The sequence below is a fragment of the Mus caroli genome, chromosome 16 (genome assembly GCF_900094665.2).
Source record: "Mus caroli chromosome 16, CAROLI_EIJ_v1.1, whole genome shotgun sequence".
Taxonomy (NCBI): domain Eukaryota; kingdom Metazoa; phylum Chordata; class Mammalia; order Rodentia; family Muridae; genus Mus; species Mus caroli.
Window position 1 is genome coordinate 87,730,414 of NC_034585.1, and position 9,466 is coordinate 87,739,879.

Here is a 9,466-nt window from a genome sequence, read left to right on the forward strand (position 1 = left end):
ACTGTTCACTGCAGCACACACAGACACATGTTCACTGCACACACAGACACAGACTGTTCACTGCAGCACACACAGACACATGTTCACTGCAGCACACACAGACACACAGACACATGTTCACTGCACACACAGACACACAGACTGTTCACTGCACACACAGACACACAGACTGTTCACTGCACACACAGACACATGTTCACTGCACACAGAGACACATGTTCACTGCACACACAGCACACAGAAGGATGGAAGCAGAGAATGAACCGAGGCATCTTCAAGCCAAGAAGAGCTAGGGTTCCCAGCAGCCTCCGAGACTAAGGAAGTATAGAGTGGATTCAGAGGCTCCAGAACAAATCAGCTTTGTGGAGACCTGGATTTCAAACATCTGGTGTCCAGAGGTAGTGGAGAACACATTTCTGCTGTGTGGAGTCACCGAAGTGCCGGTGTTTGTTATTGCAGCCCTGACACAATTATACAACAGGTGGCAAAGCCCAGCAGAGCCCGGGAAGCAAATGAAACTGTCAGGGAGCAAGGTACAACCCAACAGCAAAGCTATCTCTGCATGGACAGGAGCACAGGCCTTTCTAAACAGAGCGTCTAAGAGAGCAGAGCTGCTCAGCTCCTCCAAGTCACCATGGCCCTCCCAAATATGTCACTCGTGATAACTTGTGATATTGTGAATTTTGTCAGATCTGGAAAAGAAAAATTACATTCTTGAAGAAGAAATGGGGGGATTTATCCAGTGTGGTTCCATCTGTTTTTAGAATCCTGCTGTCAGGCTTAACACGCATGTACATGCATGTACACGCATGTACATACATGCACACACATGTACATACATGCACACACATGCAAACATACATACGTTCTATATGAACAAACACCACCACCTCCTCCTTCACCAGTATCTACCTTTGGGCTTCCTTGTGTGTCTTTTTAAAAACTATTTGATATGCATGGTATTTTGCTCATGTATGCACATGTATCTCTGTGCATCGTGTGTGTGTGTGTGTGTGTGCATGTATCCCTCAGAGACCAGAAGAGGGTGTTGATCCCCCAGAACTGGAGTGACAGATAGATGGTTGCGAGCTGTCAGTATAGTGGAGCTTAGAAATGAACTCAGATACTCTGGAAGAACAGCCAGTGCATTTAACCACCGAGCCATCTCTCCAGTCTCTAGTCACCTTGTAAGTCTTGGCACAACAAGGACCATGCTGACAAATGGCCTTAGCACCCAGGGCCGGCACAGACTGGGTTACCCTACTTCGTTTTCTGCTGCTGTAAGCAGAATACCAGAGATGAGGAGTTAAAAAGAAAAGGGGTTCAATGGCTCTGAAAGGGAGGAAGCCTCTGGTGGCTGCTGCTGCTGAGGGGACTCCCTGCAGAGCTCTGCTGTCTGGTGTAAGGAACACACAACAGTACCTGAAAGGAAGAGCAAAGAGCAGAGCGAAGAGAGGGGACCTTCACTTTGTCCAGGAACTCAGCCCCCAGCCCAAACCTCTGCAGAGAGCAAGTCTCTCTGAGAGAAAGCAGGCTGGCTGGGCAAGACACAGCTCTGTAGCCTAAGGGCAGCACTGGCTAAGCAGTCAGGAAAGAGGGGATGTATTGTCCACAGGAGAAGAAGAACAAAGTGACACACTTGAATGTGTGTGGTCACAGGGCACCCATGGACTGAGTTTACGTTCCACGCCATGCGTTGGGCCCAGTTTACCCCCATCCTTTCTGGAACATTCTGTTTCCAGAAGCACTTCTACCTTGCGGGCTGTGTTCTCCTTGCTTTGCTATTGTTCCTTTCCTGAGGAGAACATCTCTCTGATGGTGGCTACATACCCCTAAAAGCCTCTCCCGAGTTCCTACTTTCCACAAAGCTGGATCTCTCTTAATATTTCACCACCATAATTGCCCCAGGCCAATTTCTTCTAAAGGAATTAAAAATGCAAATCTAATATTCTAATTGCATAATAGGATAATCTTGGCAGCTTGATCAATACTCTCCCCCCACTGTCAATAATATGGCGGGAAGGCGTGTATGTCAGAGCCCTACGGTCTCACTTTATCACTGGCCCCGCGGCCCATCCGCATCTATGAGATGTGACATTTTATTAGTAGCCTCCCATCCATCAGTTCTAATTTGTGCATCCCGGAGATGCAGGCTGTCATCTCAGCATCTGCATTGCCAAGGTACCAGACAGCGCAGAGCTGATGCTTCATGCTTCCAGCAACTATGGTAAATGACAGGAACAGCCTGGACCACAGCCACATGTGACACTGTCTGATGGAGTGAGGAGCAGGGGACCCACATGGGTCCCCCCCCTCAAAATAAACATTTAAGATGAGAATACGGAAAGCCCCAAATCCATAACTGTAGGTGCAAGGCTCAGACAGCAGTACGTAGTGGGACCCTAGCTGCTTAGGAATTGCCATTTGCCTCAGTTTCCCCTCCCATTCTGTAAGTAAGAATTCTGGCCTGTGTTGTTCAATGTGCAATTCGTTTTGCTTCTAGAGCAGGGAACCTCGCACTCACTGTAGTCTGGGTGATGATACCATTGGCTTGACTCTGATCGGATGTCTGGGCAATCTGCCAATTAGCAGTAGAAACATCCCAATTAACACTTATCAACAGGAGAACTCAGTTCTCATGACAAAGGGCTTTTTAAGCCCTGGCTCTTTACAGCCCAGGTGTCTTCTTTGTAACTGAAACATTCAGGTTTCAAATACCAAGTCATTTAACCCAGAACCCTGGCAGCCCATTTACATGTTTAAAGCAGCAAAGGGCACTTATGCCAATGATTATCCATTTCCTTTGGTACAACTTAGCCCATGGGGTGTGAGGTAAACTTTGAGATTCTGTTAAATCTGATTCTAGATAAGTAAGCTGCATTCAGAGCCATAATCAGGCCAAATATTCAAATTCTTGGAATAATTTTTCTCCTAACATCACAAAACACAACTCGGAAGGTTATTTAGGGCTGGCAAGATGGCTCTGTGGGTAAAGGGTGCTTGCCACAAAGCCTAAAGACCTGAGTTTGAGCCCTGGAACCCAGACGATAGAGAGAGCCAATGCCTGCACTTTGTATTCTGACCATCACAGACACATGCACTGTGGCATATGTGTGTGCACACACGCACACTAAATAAATAAATAGGCAAACAAATAAATGTAAGGAAACAGATTTCAAGGTACTTAGTTAGCTTGGCTGTGTAGATAACTACTTCACAGGTACTTACCTGCATACCTATGTCGCTTGCCGCGAGAATAAATTTTTCTCACTGGTTTTGTTCTTTTAGTTTCTTTGACAACTCTCCGTGATATCTAGGTGTTAGGTAAGGGACTTTCATACACAAGTTTTGTTTCTCCCGTGGGTCTCATGGTGAGCTTGGGAGGTATGCTGTTGCCCCCAGAATGAAACCATGGAAGGAAGAAAGCACCCCATGATTCTCTGCAGACATGGATGGTAGGGGAGGGGGGAGAGATGAAAGGATTGATAACAAAAGCAAGAGGAACACGCTGAGAAGCGATCGAGGGCAAAGGGTCCATTTTTGAAGGCGGTGGGGCTAAGGAGAGGGAGGAGGGTGGACTAGGAGGAGTTGCTTCCTGAATTACGGATTATATTGATCTTTGGCAGAACTAATCATGGCGAGGTGATCTGTGAGCTCAGGGACAAGAAGGCAGTGACTGCCAAGAGGCCAGCAGCCACGGCCAGTCGCCCTTGGCTAATCTTGTTTCCTCTCCCTGTAGGGTTGTTAGGCAGGGTGATCAGTATGTCTGGCCTTCAGCGAGGCACTTGACAGAGCTTCTCAGGATATTCCTGTGGACAAGATGGAGAAAGGGGCTGGGGTAGAGTTCTAAATGAATTTGTAACTGGTGAGCAAAGACAGCCAAAGTGCTGATGGACAGAGGCATAACAATGTGAGAGGAGTGAGCCCTGGCCAGCCAGGCTATTCATTTGAGATGGGCCCAGCCCTGTGAGCATGATCACTAAAGGACACTTGTTGGAAAATTGAATGACATCATTGCAGGAGATGTGGTTATCATGCTACACAAAAGAATCAGGATCCTGAACGGTCCCATTCTGCTAGTCCAGTGGCCCCAAACTGTCCAGAAGAAATGCAATGAGTGAATACAAAATCCCTTCATTGATTCTAAAATCAATAATGAAGAAGAGAGGCCAAGATCCTTGGCCATGGAACAGTTTATTGAAGGAACACCTGGTTCAGGCACATTGTGTCCCCATGTTACATGGTTGCCAACAAACAAACCCTAAGGGAAATGGGACTGCATTAGCTGAAATTCAGAGCCACTTAAAAGGCAGTGGCCATTGTAAGTTTAATTTTTTTCAAAGCCTACTTTTAATGATGGTTCTTAAAGGCTTTAACTTCCCTTCTAGCCCAGCACCCAGCAGAGGTAAGGAAAGGAAAGGCGATGGGGGAAGTGAACCTGTTTAGAAACCATTCCTTGGATCAAATCCCATCTGCGTTATCAGGAATTCAGCAGTTCAGCTCACAGATCAGCAGCAGCAGCAGCAGCTCAATCCACTCCCAAGGACTTCACGACTATATCAGCAGTACCGATCGGTAGAGCCAAGATAGCAAGCACGAGGCAGCAGCAGTGGCATGACTTAGCAGAGACAGCCAGGCCTCCGCTGAACTAACCTGAGTCAGAAGGAGGGACCAGGCCCAAGAGGGACGAAGACCAACAGGAGCACCAGGAGTTCTTTCCTGTGCCTCTCTTAGAGAAGCAAGGATCAGCGAAGACACAAGACCAAGAAGTGTTGCACAGCTCACTCTACAAGCAAGGCCCTCTCACAGTCCATTGAGTCCTAGTTATACTCCCTCCAAACGTCACGTGTCCTCCACGGGTCTTGCCTTACCATGTGTCTTGACTCAGCATGTCTTGGCAAAGTTCCACGTGAGTCTGTCTCAGCTGCCGTCACTCTGCCAATCGGCCTGAGTCTGGAGAAGCCGCAAGAAGCCGCCATCACGCCACCAGAAGTTTTTGGATACATTTCTCTCTGTGGAGTCAGAACAAATGGAGTTCAACCACACAATGTACGACGGACCAATACATGTGTGACGTTAGAGAGGAATTATTCATCACGTGTCCTTCCACGTGCTTGCTTTATGGGGACATCCTTTCATCTGTGTCCACTTCAGGAAAACATTCCTTCACTCGTCTGCCCCCACCATCCACCACAACTAACTGCCTTTCCAAAGAACCCTTAAGTTTCCCCTTCAGGGTCAGGGAAGGGCAGGAGCTGGACTATAAAACAAAGCAGAGAGAATTCTGGACATGGGAACAATGCTGGAGAAAGATGTGTCCAGAGAGCAGGGCGAGATGCGGTGAGAATAGACACTGACAGCAATGATTCGTACATCGTTTGAACAGCTTCCTCTACCCAAGGCTCTGTATACTGAAGTTCAAGCCCATCCTGGTATCAGAGGGTAGAAAGGTAATCTCATGAGGAGTAGTTAGTGTCCTGTTGCTGTGATGGGACACTGACCCAAAAGGAAGGGTGTATTTGATTTATTCCTGACATCACTGTCCATGAAGAGAAGTCCAAGCAGGAGCTTAAGGCGGGATCCTAGAAGCAGGAACTGTCACAGAGATCATGGAGGGACACAGCTTGCAGGCCTCGCTTACCCTGCTCTCTTGCACCATCCAGAACAACCTGCCCAGCAGAGGCACTGCCCACAGGGTCTCAGCCTTCCCAAGTCAATCTTATCACACAAAAAGCTGCCCATCCACATGTCCATGTGCCAATCTGACGGAGGCAATCGCTCAAGAGTTCCTCTTCCTAGGCCACCCCCGGTTGCGTTAAGTTGATGAGACCAGCCAGCACAGCTGGGAGTGTAGCCCAGTGGTAAGTGCTTGTCTGGCATTTACAACCCCTGGGTGTCATCTCTAAGCATTGAAAAAAAATGTATTCCCTCTGGGAGGTGATCAGGTTTAGGTAAGTGGAAAGACAGCTGGAGCGAGGAGGGCAGAGAGGAGCTCAAAGTGACTCACATAGACACAAGTGTTCTTGCTTCTAAACAAGTGACATGGTATCACTAGGACTCTGTCAGCAAGGTGGCCATGGACACACTTCTAGACCTTAGCCTCTGGAAACGTGAACCCAAATGAGCCTCCCCCTTTTTATAAGGAAGTGTGCTCACCTATTGTCATGAAATAACCAGAAACAGATGCACGCAGGAAAGGCCAGTGCCCACCATGGAGCACTGAGAGAGCTAAGACCTGAGGAATGAGGAAACGCAATCATTGCTCTGTGAAGATGGTGGGCACTCCAGAAGCACAGAGAAAGTTCAAGAGCAGCAGTGTGACCTCACGTGGATGACAGAGTTCTGCTTCGTGAAGTACTGACGGGCACCCAGGCTGGAGTGTTTGGAAGTGCATTCCTTAACAAAGTGAGACCTGGTTTTGTGTGAGTATGGGGTGGACGTATTTTTCTGCGTCGACATGTGTTGGCCATGGGACTGCTACTCATAAATCTGGAATATGTGCCATTAGGGTTTGAATGTGAAATATCCTCCAGGGATTGTGCTCCTGAAAGCATAGTCCTTAGCTAGAGCTGGGGAAAATTAGAAGATGGAGCCTTCCTGGAGGAAGTGGGTCACTGAGTGCAAGCACTAAGGTTGTATAGCATGGCCAGGCCTAGGGCTCACTCTGCTTCCAGACTGGGCATACAACATGGCCAGCTGCCTCCCCTCCTGCTGCACGATTTCCCCACCATAATGGACTGTATCCTTCCTACTGAACCCCAAAGACCCCTCCATTGAGTTGTTTCTTTGCTGAGGGCATTGGCATTTGTCACTGGGCTTGGACAAGGAAGTAGGCTCAGATATCAGAAACAGAGACCATGGGGCTTTGTTTACTGCTTTGCTGAATTACTGCCTGTGTGATCTCCTTGTTTACTACTTCGCTTGATTACTTTGTCTTTGATCTAAAAACTGACCATGGTTTTTTTGGGTATACCTAGAATGATATAAAAGCAGGCTAGAGAGAAATAAAGCCGTTTCAGTCTCAGTGCTGGCTGGAGTCAGGTTATAATTTTGTCTAATTGTTTTTCTTCTTTTTCAATCCTCACTCCTTCCCTTGAGACCCTGTTGACTGACTGAGCTGGCTTGGTCACTTCTTATCAGGCATTTGGTCACAACAACAATAAAAAGAGCTAAGACCTTAATAGACCTCAATAGAGGCCTTGTCCAATTATAATTTCAAGATACTATATAAATATTATATATATATATAATATATATTATATATACTATATATATAAATATATAATTTATATGTATATAAATATACATATACATATATATGGAGGAGCTGTACTGAGACAATGGGATTGACCATCTAATACTGGGCTTCACAAAGGAGCTTGATCGGGACATGAGAGACTTTAAGTAAAATGCATTAAACAGGTTGTAGTAGATGCCACAGAATGGAGGAGGACAACTGGATTCGTTGTTTTGGAGGCTGGTCAAGGAAGGACTCTCAAAGCAGTTAGCATCCTGCATTGCTGGAGGCTGGGCATCCAGTCAGTCCCTCGGGAGCTCAGGCACAGCCCTGGTGACGTCACGCGCATGCCACATCTGACAGCTGAATCTCTGCCCTCCTCCTTCCTTGTTGACCCCAGTTTTCTGTGGCACAGCCCTGCTCACTGTCACATGTCCAGAGTCTTGGCTCACATATGGTAGCTTGACCACAGCCTAATCGAGAGGGTGCTGTATTCGCTGTCATCTTCGTTTACTTCTTAGAGGCAAATCAGGGTTGAAAAAGAGGATACGGCACAGGATATGGCATGAAGTCATTTTAAGGTCTATCTGCCGAACAGACCTCAGCCAGCCACCTAGATTCAGAGTCAGCAATGTCAGCGACTGAGAAGGGAGGTAGGTAGGTCAGAGTGGGCTCTGCCCTGGAGAGCTCCAGGATGTCTTTGTGCTTCTCTCTGCTCACTGCCCAGCTAGGTCAAGGACACTTTGGGTCCCAGGTACTCTGAAGAGTGACTGGAGGAAGCTCAGGTCTGGCATGGGTTCATAATCCACACAGCAAGGTGAGGTAAAGCTATGTGGTGGCCACCTAGAACTCCTCATCTCTCTGAGGAAAACCCAGCTCATACCCCTTGTCTTAGTCAGGGTTGCTATTCCTGCACAAACATCATGACCAAAAAAGCAAGTTGGGGAGGAAAGGGACTATTCGGCTTACACTTCCACATTGCTGTTCATCACCATTGGAAGTCAGGACTGGAACTCAAGCAGGTCAGGAAGCAGGAGCTGATGCAGAGGCCATGAAGGGATGTTACTTACTGGCTTGCTCAGCCTGCTCTCTTATAGAATCCAGGACTACCAGCCCAGGGATGGCACCACCCACAAGGGGCCCGCCCCCATTGATCACTAATTGAGAAAATGCCTTACAGCTGGATCTCATGGAGGCCCTTCCCCAACTGAAGCTCCTTTCTCTGTGAAATCGCCAGCCTGTGTCAAGATGACACACAAAACCAGCCAGTATGCCCCTGAAGCTCATGAGTCCACCAGGCGGTGTGGCTAACCCTGCTGGATTGATTGGTTAGTGTGGGCTAACCCCCAGACCTAGAGCCATTAGTTAAGCAGACTTGTCCCCCCACAGTATCCATAAGCAGGGGAATCCCTAGGCAACTCTTAAACATACTGTTCATATTCAGTAGTATCAGCTTCCAGGGCGCAGAGCTGTGGCATGACCCAACCCTCAGCCTTGTCATAATGTAAGGTACCCCTTAACCTGAGGTGACGAGCTTACGAACTCACTCAGTGGTATGTCATGTCACACAGAAGATGTGCAGCTCTGAGTTTCTTCTTCAGACCTTGTCTCAGAGGGCAGAAGTGGGCAGGGAGGTGGGAGGGGCAGGAAGGACTTTATATTTTCTTGTTCCCTTCTTGTGAAAGGGTGGGAAAGGGATTCGGAAGACAGCTCTTGGCATTAGGATCACCTGCAGAGTTCTGTTCACGCATGCATGCCCAGGAACCTGACACCCTCCTCTAGACTCCATAGACACATGTTATCCTTTGTACACATACACATATTTGCATGACTTAAAATGAACCTCTTTTGTAAGGTTCTGTGGGGCAATGGACTAATGCACAGACAGCCTGGTCTCCAGTCCAGCTGAGGCCTTGAACCCTGGTGGGACCCAGTGGGACCCAGTGGGTGGTGATTTCCACCTACATGGAACAGAAGGTGTTCGATCATGTCTCCTGGACCCCTGGCTCCTGTCGAAGTCACTGCCCCCACAGCCCCCACAGGGGAGGTCTGTGGCTATCAGTCACACAGACAATGTCCCAAGCTTCTGGCATTCTGGCTAGACTCCTCCACACAGTTACCTAGCAAAAGCAAGATAACAAGCCCACTGTAAGAGGGGCTGCTTGGCCCCACATCGCTCTCTCCTCTCTCTCTCTCTCTCTCTCTCTCTCTCTCTCTCTCTCTCTCTCT

The 9,466-nt window shown here is 48.0% G+C and overlaps 1 long non-coding RNA gene across 1 annotated transcript in view; it reads right to left on the reverse strand.

Moving 5' to 3' along the window:
- LOC110311805 overlaps positions 1 to 9,466 on the reverse strand; it is a 38,753-nt gene that overhangs the window by 15,286 nt on the left and 14,001 nt on the right. Inside the window, exon 2 of the long non-coding RNA XR_002379996.2 lies at positions 4,872 to 5,012. This is a non-coding gene — a long non-coding RNA (uncharacterized LOC110311805). The remainder of the gene's footprint in view (positions 1 to 4,871; positions 5,013 to 9,466) is intronic.